Source organism: Coturnix japonica, chromosome 19, assembly GCF_054131305.1.
Source record: "Coturnix japonica strain WE chromosome 19, WE-NBRP24, whole genome shotgun sequence".
Classification (NCBI taxonomy): domain Eukaryota; kingdom Metazoa; phylum Chordata; class Aves; order Galliformes; family Phasianidae; genus Coturnix; species Coturnix japonica.
In genome coordinates this window covers 6875350-6884702 of record NC_140681.1, presented here as the reverse complement: position 1 = coordinate 6884702, position 9353 = coordinate 6875350, and positions in this window count along the sequence as shown.

Here is a 9353-nt window from a genome sequence, read left to right as displayed (position 1 = left end):
CTGCTTTCTCTGATGTGTTCTAATGTAGCTTAGATGAAAGTTTTAGGATAACAAATACTGTCTAGTAGTAGCTGCATGCATGTTCATTTAAGTCATTAAATTATGCACAAAACTTAATTTACATTTCACAAATTCTGTTGAAATAGTTAATTAAAGATGAAGAACTCAGAAAGTGCAACAGTTGAGAATTAAGGTTGTAAGTTTAATACAACCTTCTTTTTTTCTTTACTTGATTCACTTAAATCATAATTGTATTATACTGTAATGCTTCATCCACTGGATGCTCACTGGCTATTCAGCATCATTATATCCCTTTTTAATATGAGGTCCCAGATGTTTTGTACTGCACATTATTCAAATGCTGCTGGAATATAAACTTAATTTGCTTGTGTACATTTCCGCAGTGGCATCACCATCATATCTGAATGCTTCCTAAAGTCAATTACACCATCTTTGCATCAATGCTGCAATAGTTAATCATATTATTAGCTCCCTTTTACAACTAGGAAGAGAAGATAGCTGCTCAGCTTCCTCAAGTCTCCAGTGACTATTTGCAGACTAGGATTATTGAACTTCATGAGTTAGATCTAGGCAAAGCTTAATGCTAGGTGAAAGACCCAGACAGCACTGAGCTTCATTTTCTTACTAAAAAGAGGATGGGGCAAGAACTTCCCAGTGAATGATATGTGAGACTGCTATCTTCAGAATATCCCTAAGCTTCAGAGGCGTCATCTGTGTTGGTGAGCATGTCAGGATCTAAGTGGCAACACTTTTCGATCTGCCTGATGTGATGAAAAACTGTCACAGACCGTAGTCCTGTGATCAGAAGAGCCTCAACTACCTCCTGAACCTGTGCTGAAAGAGCAGGTGGAATTTATTCCAATATGTCTTCTCTAAACATAAAAGCGAATATTGGAGGATTCCACATCTGGTATTACTGTAGATGATGCCCCATCTTTTCTTGTTGCCGGTGAAAACATGCAGAGCAGTGCTGACGAACACAGCTCATGTTCTGCTTTCTGCAGCTCTAGGGAGGAGGCACTCTGGCTTTCTGGATTAAAGCTATTTTCACTGCTCTGAGCAGAGTGTATTTCTTCCTGGGTAGCAGCCAGTTATGCAGCACATCTGCAAAATCAGGGGGATGCGTCGTTTGAAGCAGTGTCACTGCTGTATCATGTCCATTTGTAAAGGGATCCTTATTAGTAGATCTTACACTAATCACAACAACGAGGGAGGAATTTTAGGAAAATAAGTTTAAAATAAACAAATTTCAACAGACCTGAGCAAAATGGACTGACAGCCATCAGACAGAGATGAATATGCCTGGTTATGAAGCTGAGCTTCTGCTTTTGAGCAAGTCAGATCACTGGTTTATTATGAAGTCATATTAAATATCTATTTTCTCTTCTTTTGCCTTTGTGCCCCTTCATTGCTGATACAAATTCTGAGACACATTTAAGATTTGCTGACACTGTGATGCTGAAGGCACAAGCTATACTTTATCAGCAAGACCTATAAAGTGCCCTCCCAGCTTATAAGTTTCTCAAGCACCTATATCTTGGCTGATAGAAAAGGGAACATGTTATTTTTAACGGAACTGCCATGAATATAATAATGTCTGCAATAAATTAAATGAGAAGGAAGGACACCTGTGCTACCCCCTTGTTTGCTACAGGGCAGTGTCGGGAGGTGAGAGCAGGCATGGGAGAACATTTACGGTGCAGGAACAAAGACTCTGCTGACCCCTGACATCATTTAAAGCTACTTGATGCCAAGGACTTCCTCACTTTATACGGATATTGAAACAAATAAGTCATGGAAATGATGACTGACCCCAGCCATATGGGAACAGAGAGATTAGTTGCTAATATGGAAAGTTACCTGGCCAGCACTGAGATCAGTCCCAAGGGAGGTGGGAAGATCACAGGATGGGCTGCCGAAGCCGTGAGGTAATGTGGCCTCTGGTGAAGAGGAGCTGGAGGTTGAGACAGCCGAAAGACAAGAGGCAAAGGGTTTGCTTTGCTGCAGCCAACAGCGTTCGTAATAATGTGGCTGCAACATGCAGATTTTAAATTTAGCAAATGATTATTGGTATAAATCACCTTGGAAAATAGTGAAACTATTGCAAGGAGGATCAAAGCATTAGAGATCTATAGCGCTGGGAAAGCAATGAAAGCTTGAGAGAAGGAGAAAGTAAAAAGCAAATAATATGTTGCAAGAGATTATTCCTACTCTTTATGTGAATTATCTTAAGACATAAAGAGATTATGTCTATGTTTCTACCTGTCTGTCTGCACAGTGGGACTTCTGGTGAAACGGGAGACAGCTGCTGTATTTTTTTAGATAGTAAGTTCAGATGGATCTGTGATTTCTTCTCAAAAACATAATGAAAAATATGATTTTTGTTAGAATGAATCTTTGTCTTAGGACCATTTCAAAGCCACTGTGTAGATCACCAGGCAGAAAACTATCTAGATCTGTAAAGTAGATCGGCAGAGCAAAATGGTAAAGAACAGAAGTAGGTTTTAGGCCTTTCACTTCTGCTGTTTTTCTTGTTTGCTTGCTATTCAATTTTGATAATTTGTGATTTTTTTTATTATTTTCTTTCCGAACACCAACTTATACAACATATACTTTGCATATCAGTGTTAGCTTAAGTTTTTGGTAATCACAGAGATCTGTCACATTCTGAATTGCCTTCTGCTTCTATTCTTGTCTCTGACCTTGGTGGCTGAATTTTTTTTTTCAATGTCATAAAGTTTAGGGTTGTAAAATTCATATTGTAACTTTAATAGCCACATCTGTTTTAAACATTCTTGTTTTAAGAACTCAATGTGAATTTAATGACAAGGCAATAAAAGTAAAAGTTGAAGGAAATTATCACAGATTTGTAAAGTCATAAGATATGTTTCTGTACTTCTGTGAGACTTCGAGTTACAAAGAAAAAACCCAATTGCTTTTATTGTAGCAATTCTGCTCTTAAAACATTTCATAGCTTATTCTCTTAATAAGAATTAATGATTCATTTACATTAGTATTAAAAATGACAATTATACCCAGATGTAGATTATTGTCATTAGCATTCAGACACCCATAGCCTGCTTAGAATGAAAATACTTCTCTATAGTGCTGCCACTGTGTTTAACTGTTAGTAACAACTGGTAATTAATCAACATATTTTCAGTACCATCAAATGGATCTGGAGACTCAAGAATGTCACAAAAACCATTTCTATCTTCGGCCTTCAGTATCTTGCTACAATCCATCCTTTGAAATGGAGTAAGTCAAAGTAACATGGCTATTTGCTGCTGCTGAGACCCCATCTGTATGACAGAATCATGAGACTGTGAAGTTAGAAGGGATTTCTGGGCATTGTCTTGCTCAGACCCTGCTCAGAGCAGGCCTGTCCAAAGCAGGTCACTCAAGGCCAGATGTATTTGTGTTTTGAGCATCTCCAAGGATGGAAACCCCACAGTTCTCTCTGGAAAACCTGGGCCAGTGTCTGGCCGACTCTCACTGTAAAAAGTATTTTTTTATGTTTAAATTAAAGTGCATTTTTTTTGTATTTATTTCAACTTGTGCCCATTACCTTTTGTTCTGTCACTGGATTCCACTGATCTGTTTGTTTGTCTACTTCTCCTTAGGCATTTGTACACACTATCGAACTCCTTCAGGAGTTCTCTTTTTGCCATGACAAGCAGCCCCAGCTGTCAGCCTCTCTTAGTAAGTCAGATGTCCAGTCCCTCAATCGTATGTGTTGCCCTTTGCCAGACTTGTTCCAGTTTGCCCATACCTGTTGTACTGGGAAGCAGAGAAACCTTTAAGAAAAGCCTACCAGAAATTATAAATTGGGTCTGATGTTCAATACTTTTGACACTGGATCTCCTGGTCCTTCACTGTCTCTTCTTCTGGGCTTCTATCTGATCTCTGACTCTGCTGATAAATGGGGAACAAATGGAGACCTGTAAAAATCTTTCCTATGAATCCTTTGGCATTTCATGTAATGTTTATCAAATTGGAATCATATAAACTCTTATGTAAATCAATTAGGAGCAAGGAGGCAGCATTCAGGATTGCTTTCAATATCACTTTAATACCTAAAACCTTTCTAGGCAGACCTGGTTAACACAGTCAATATGTTAAAAGCTGTTTCAGTGTCATCTTTTATGCTTATTTGCAAAACTCACTCTGGCAGAGGAAGCAAAGGGGTTTTAGAGCGGAAATGCAATGGCTAGAAGCATTGCATCAACCCGTATTGTAAACAGAATTTCATCAGTGGCCTGGCATTCAGCCTCTGTTTGTGGCCGATCAGTTTGGAGGACTCTCTTTTTTCTATGGTATTTAATAAAGCCATAATAAAGACCTCTTTCTTAGATAAGATTTTGCAGAGAAACATGGCCTCTAACTCACTGACAGCTCTTTCAGATAAAGTGATTTACTAGGTATTTACTAGCAAGCTGGTGCTCCTGCTTTTCAGAGCTCACCACCAGTTCAATCGCTAAAATTTTCTGAAACTAAGCTTGCTTGGGACAGATTTTAAATTGCTTTATATCGTAGATCAAAGATAAGAAAAGCAGTAGCAGTGCAGGTTTAGAGTGTACTATTGGAAATATAATTCCCATTTTTAGTCTTTATTTTATACAAAATCACAAGTCAAAACTTGCCCAATAGCGGGTCACAAACTGTGGGGAAAAAATAGGACAATCAACTACATTTGTGCAAGGTAGTGGAGTTACTCCAGCTCCCAAGAAAAGCGTTGTGAGCTCACTGGAGACAGCCACTGTTGTATTATGTCATTCTTCATGCAGCAGTGTCATACTTACTGAACGAAACAGAGAACTTATCCCTGATTAATATATTCTCCTTCAGAAATTACACTATGAACAAAATAAGAGGCATACTGAAAGATTTCCTTTTTTCCCCTTGTTTTTAATGCTATTTTTTATCTATAGAAAGCCTGAGATAGTGCCTGCTGTATTTTAGGGGTGAAAAAGTGAAAATATGAATAGTGATGAAGTCAGGGCATTCAAATTAATTATTTTTTATTTATTTCGTTGTTAAAGGAATACCCCAACAGTCACTCTTTCTGTTGCTGCCACTTGTATTTAACTCCTGACTTTAGCAGGCTTTATTACAGTTTGAAACCAAGAAAAAATTTATTTTAATTGGAAAAAAGTCAGAAAATTGCAGAAAGAAAAGAAAAACTCTGTGACACGTGTTCAGGTTTTAGCAGTGGCAGTGGGATTCATGCAGTATTAATGAGAAAAGAATTTGGATCTAAAAATATAATTTGGTTTCTTATTTCTCTCTTCTGTCACTTCCACTGAAGAAGCAGGCTTACAGTGCGTCTTTGCTTAATGCTATTGCTGATTGCCCAGCTGGGACTCCGAGAGACCATTAAGTGTCTATTGATTGTAATCAGCTTGCCTATGACAGATGAAGTTGGCTCTAGTGAGTTTTCCTCTTTTTTTTAACCCTTTCTAGTACCACAAGCCAGGGTCTTCCTGCTCTTATCTACAGAATTACCACTGATCAATCCAGTTTGGTTCTTATCTAAATGTCAATTTGAAACTGTTAAGCATTTAATTCATGTTTTTTTTCCTGGAAAAATATGTTGCCTTCTCTTCACCCCTGGGGATAAAGTATAAGGTCTGCTCAGCCTCCCCTCAGGTGGAAACCTAAGTCTTTGAGCTGTATTAACTACATTCTCCAACACCTAAAGAAATAGCTGTGTTACAATAAAAATAGAATAGCAGAAGAATAGAAGTGTAAAGAATAGAAAACCATAGAAGAAACGAATAATAGAAAATAGAGAAGAGTTAACTTTAAGTAAGTTAAAATGGAGAAGAATTTCCTCTGGAGATAAAACTGAGGCAGTAACAAACCCATTTGTGAAGAAGGAAGTCTGGAGTGACAAAATGAGTAAGAGTAGGTGCACTGTCAGTCTGTTTGGGACAAGAGCCTTTGGGATGGGGCTTTGCCTGGAGGAAGGCAAGGATGGGGGCTCGGTAGCACACAGGGAGACCCATTGACTGCATTGTGACACCTGCAGAAGATGTGAAATCTCCACAAGTGGCAAATGTGTTCTGCTATCGTTGTGCTCTGACCGCTCTTGGTCAACGAACCAGCATCGTGTTTGTTGCTGCTCCCCATTAGCAACTGTTACTTTTTGGTCTCTTCCAAATGGTCTGTTCACATAATAGCTTGCTGATGCTGAACATGCCCTGTGTAAACCTCATCCTTTTCTGGCTATTTCCTCAGGAGAGATGACTGCTTGCCCCGAAGCCCCTTGTTTTCAATGCAGTTGAAAAATTGTTGTAACACATTGAGCTGAGAGATCAGATTTCGTTCCAGTTCAGGGGCTGCACGGGCTCTCATGAGATGCCTTATTGATTCAAAGCACTTACAGTGACCTGCCGGACTCTGTGTAATGTAAGGTCTGTCTGTGTCAAGGAAATGTTCCATCTGTGTGTGCCGCCCTGGAAACATCTCAGTTGTGTCAAGGTCAATGGCAGTGGCTCAGCCTGCAAAGCTGTCGCTCATGGGTCTCTGTGAGTTGTTCCTGGAGATGTATGTGGAGTGGGCACAACCAGCAGTTGAGTGACAACAGAATTTGGAGAGGAACCTGAATCTTTATAGCCACGATTCACACTTTGCTCCCAAGAACTTATCTTCACAGTGGCGGCAAGTTAAAGCTGGATTTGGTCTGAGATGCTCAATAGAGCCCAAGTGTTGCACTGGCAATATAGTACGTAAAAGTAATGGCCAATGCTCATCATGTACCTGACTGACATGTGTATCTGTGCAACAGTCAGTTCTGAGCCACCGATGTTCTGACTCCCAACAGAGAACACCTTTTCCAGAGAAAAATGCAATAGGTCCCATTGGCTGCTCAGAGACGTTGGGCAGGGCATGGGCTCTGCCTCCTGCAGTGAGCTGCCCTGCTGGCCCCTGAAGGGATTCCCAGGGTCTGACACGAACAGTAACATCATGTTCTCCTCCTCCTCATCCACGCCAGGCCCTCCCAATATCCCAAAGAGAAGGAGTGCACCAGCCAACTGCCCAGCACAGGTGTGGGTCCCCATGTCGGCACCCCACACAACCCAGCACCCTCACACACTGCCCCAATTGTTCTGCGGGCGGCCCCACTGCAATGCACAGCTGTGGGTCTGTGGCCATCTGCACGAGGAGGAGTGGCTGTGCATGCCATGGGCAGACCTCAGGCTTAAGTAGCAGCTATTCAAAAGCTGACACAAACTAATTTATGAGAAATTGCTTTTAGCAGGTGCTAACCTGTCTCAACCACAGATAATAGGGTGGTTGCTAGTGGGAATCAAACCAAAGAGCCATAAAAGCTTAATATTGTGCAGTTTGCCAGGCAGCACAGCTGTTGCACTGTCTATTTCTGTCCATCGAAGACACAGCAATTCCTGATGAATTCTAGCCAACCAAATACCAGGAATTAGAGCCATGCAATTGCAGAATAGCACTTGCTGCTTCAGTATTATTCAATTATATGTGTGTGCGTGTGCTTGTCTGGCTACTGCATTGCTGCATGCTCCTGACACCCACTGCATATCTGTTCCTTGCTTACCCATTCACTTCTATTTCTTTGCTAGAGCTAAAACAAGGAGTGAGCATTTTCCCCCTTCAATCTCACTATATATGTCAGTAATAAGACTTTTCAAAACTTCATCAGCCACCTTCTATAACAGCCTGAGGAATACTGTAGGGACATCTCTAGTAGCTGGATACAGGATATTGTATTTCTTAGTTTGTCCAGTTGAGTAATTGCTTGCAGTAGCATTGTGGGCTTGTGCAACAGTTACTTGGAAGGAAGAGAAAAGCCAGTTGGGGAATCTAAATATTTCTAGGGTGACTTACAGAAGAATCAGGTTAAAATCAACAGGTCAGGGCTTGATTGAACATCATAAATTAGATCCTTGGAGGGAGTTTCTTGGGTGGAACAATGTTCAGCATTTTGAGTTCATTTCCACAAACACTGAATATCGATGCACTGTTTTTCACTATAAAAATCAAACACTGGTCCTACTTTTTGCATTTCTTACATTTTACCTGCATGATACTGTTGAAGAAAAGGTTGAGAATCAAAACTACGAAGCCCTCCCCAGGTTTTCTCAGTTGTTCTAGTGAAGGCATTCCTGGAGGTGATACACTTTGACAGCCTTATAGTGTTGGATCAGTAAGCTCAATTCTCAGCCTGGAAATCATCTGTCTGTATAAAGGAGCAGCAGAGAGCTGAGCCTGAGAGAAGTTTGCTTGGGCAGAAGTCTGTGCTGTGAGTGCTGAACTCTGCTCATCAGTCTGGCATCTATCACTAACACCAAATTTGCTTAAAGGGTAAAAAAAATGAAGCTCGAATGTGGCTGAGAGCAAACATATGTTGGAAGTTCAGCTTAGGTAATGCAGTAAGCTCTTCTAGAGAGTGTTCTCTTTCTTCTCAGTGTAAATAAATACCTATGATAGCCCCAGACATATTCTTTTTCTTGTTATTCTCTCCCTTCCTTATCAGAGGTGGGGTCCTGTGCATTATTGACATGAGCTCATTTGTAAGACTGTTCTTGTGTCCATATGAGCAAATCACTTAATAAGATGAGAAGCAATGTGTAAAATAACAGTGTGTTGATGTAAAGTTCTCAAGTGGCCAGCACTGAGATTAATAGTTAATGGCCTATTGACACAGAATATTTATTGATGAGCAACATAAGAATGCCAGCATGGGGTTGTTTAGGAAGGCTACAAGCCTTTTTCCAAAAAGAACAAAGAAGAAAAAAAGAAAGAGAAAAAAAATCATCATTTGATTGGAAAAATGCATATTATTGTGTCTGCTATGAAGTCTCTTTCTACGGGTCTGGGGAAGTGTTCACTTTGAAACAAACAATCTGAATTAAGGAAAGACCTTCTATAATCACAGCAGATTTTTGAAAGTCCTGATGAGATCGTTACAGCAAATAACTCCTTTAGAACTGCTTGATGAGATCTTTACAAGGAAAATCAAATTTTGTGCTCTGGGGTATAAATTGTTTAACAAAAAAAATCTTTCCCATGCTCAGCTGTCTAGTTAAGTATTCAAAATGCAAATGCATGAGCGTGAGAGTAAGTGTGATTTCCCTGTCCTTGGAAGCATTGCTAACAGCCAGCAGGAGCAGCAGAGTGCACCAATGCCATCCCTATGTGGTGCCAACAGAGACAGGGGCACCTGGTCCTGGGAAGTGGAGCAGCACCAGGCTGTGCTAAGGCTGTGCTGGCTGCCCAGAGGAGGCGTGGGGATCCCTTCTGCCCAGCTTCCTCCTGCTCAGTCTGAATCTGGTCATTGGGAACATGCAGTGACC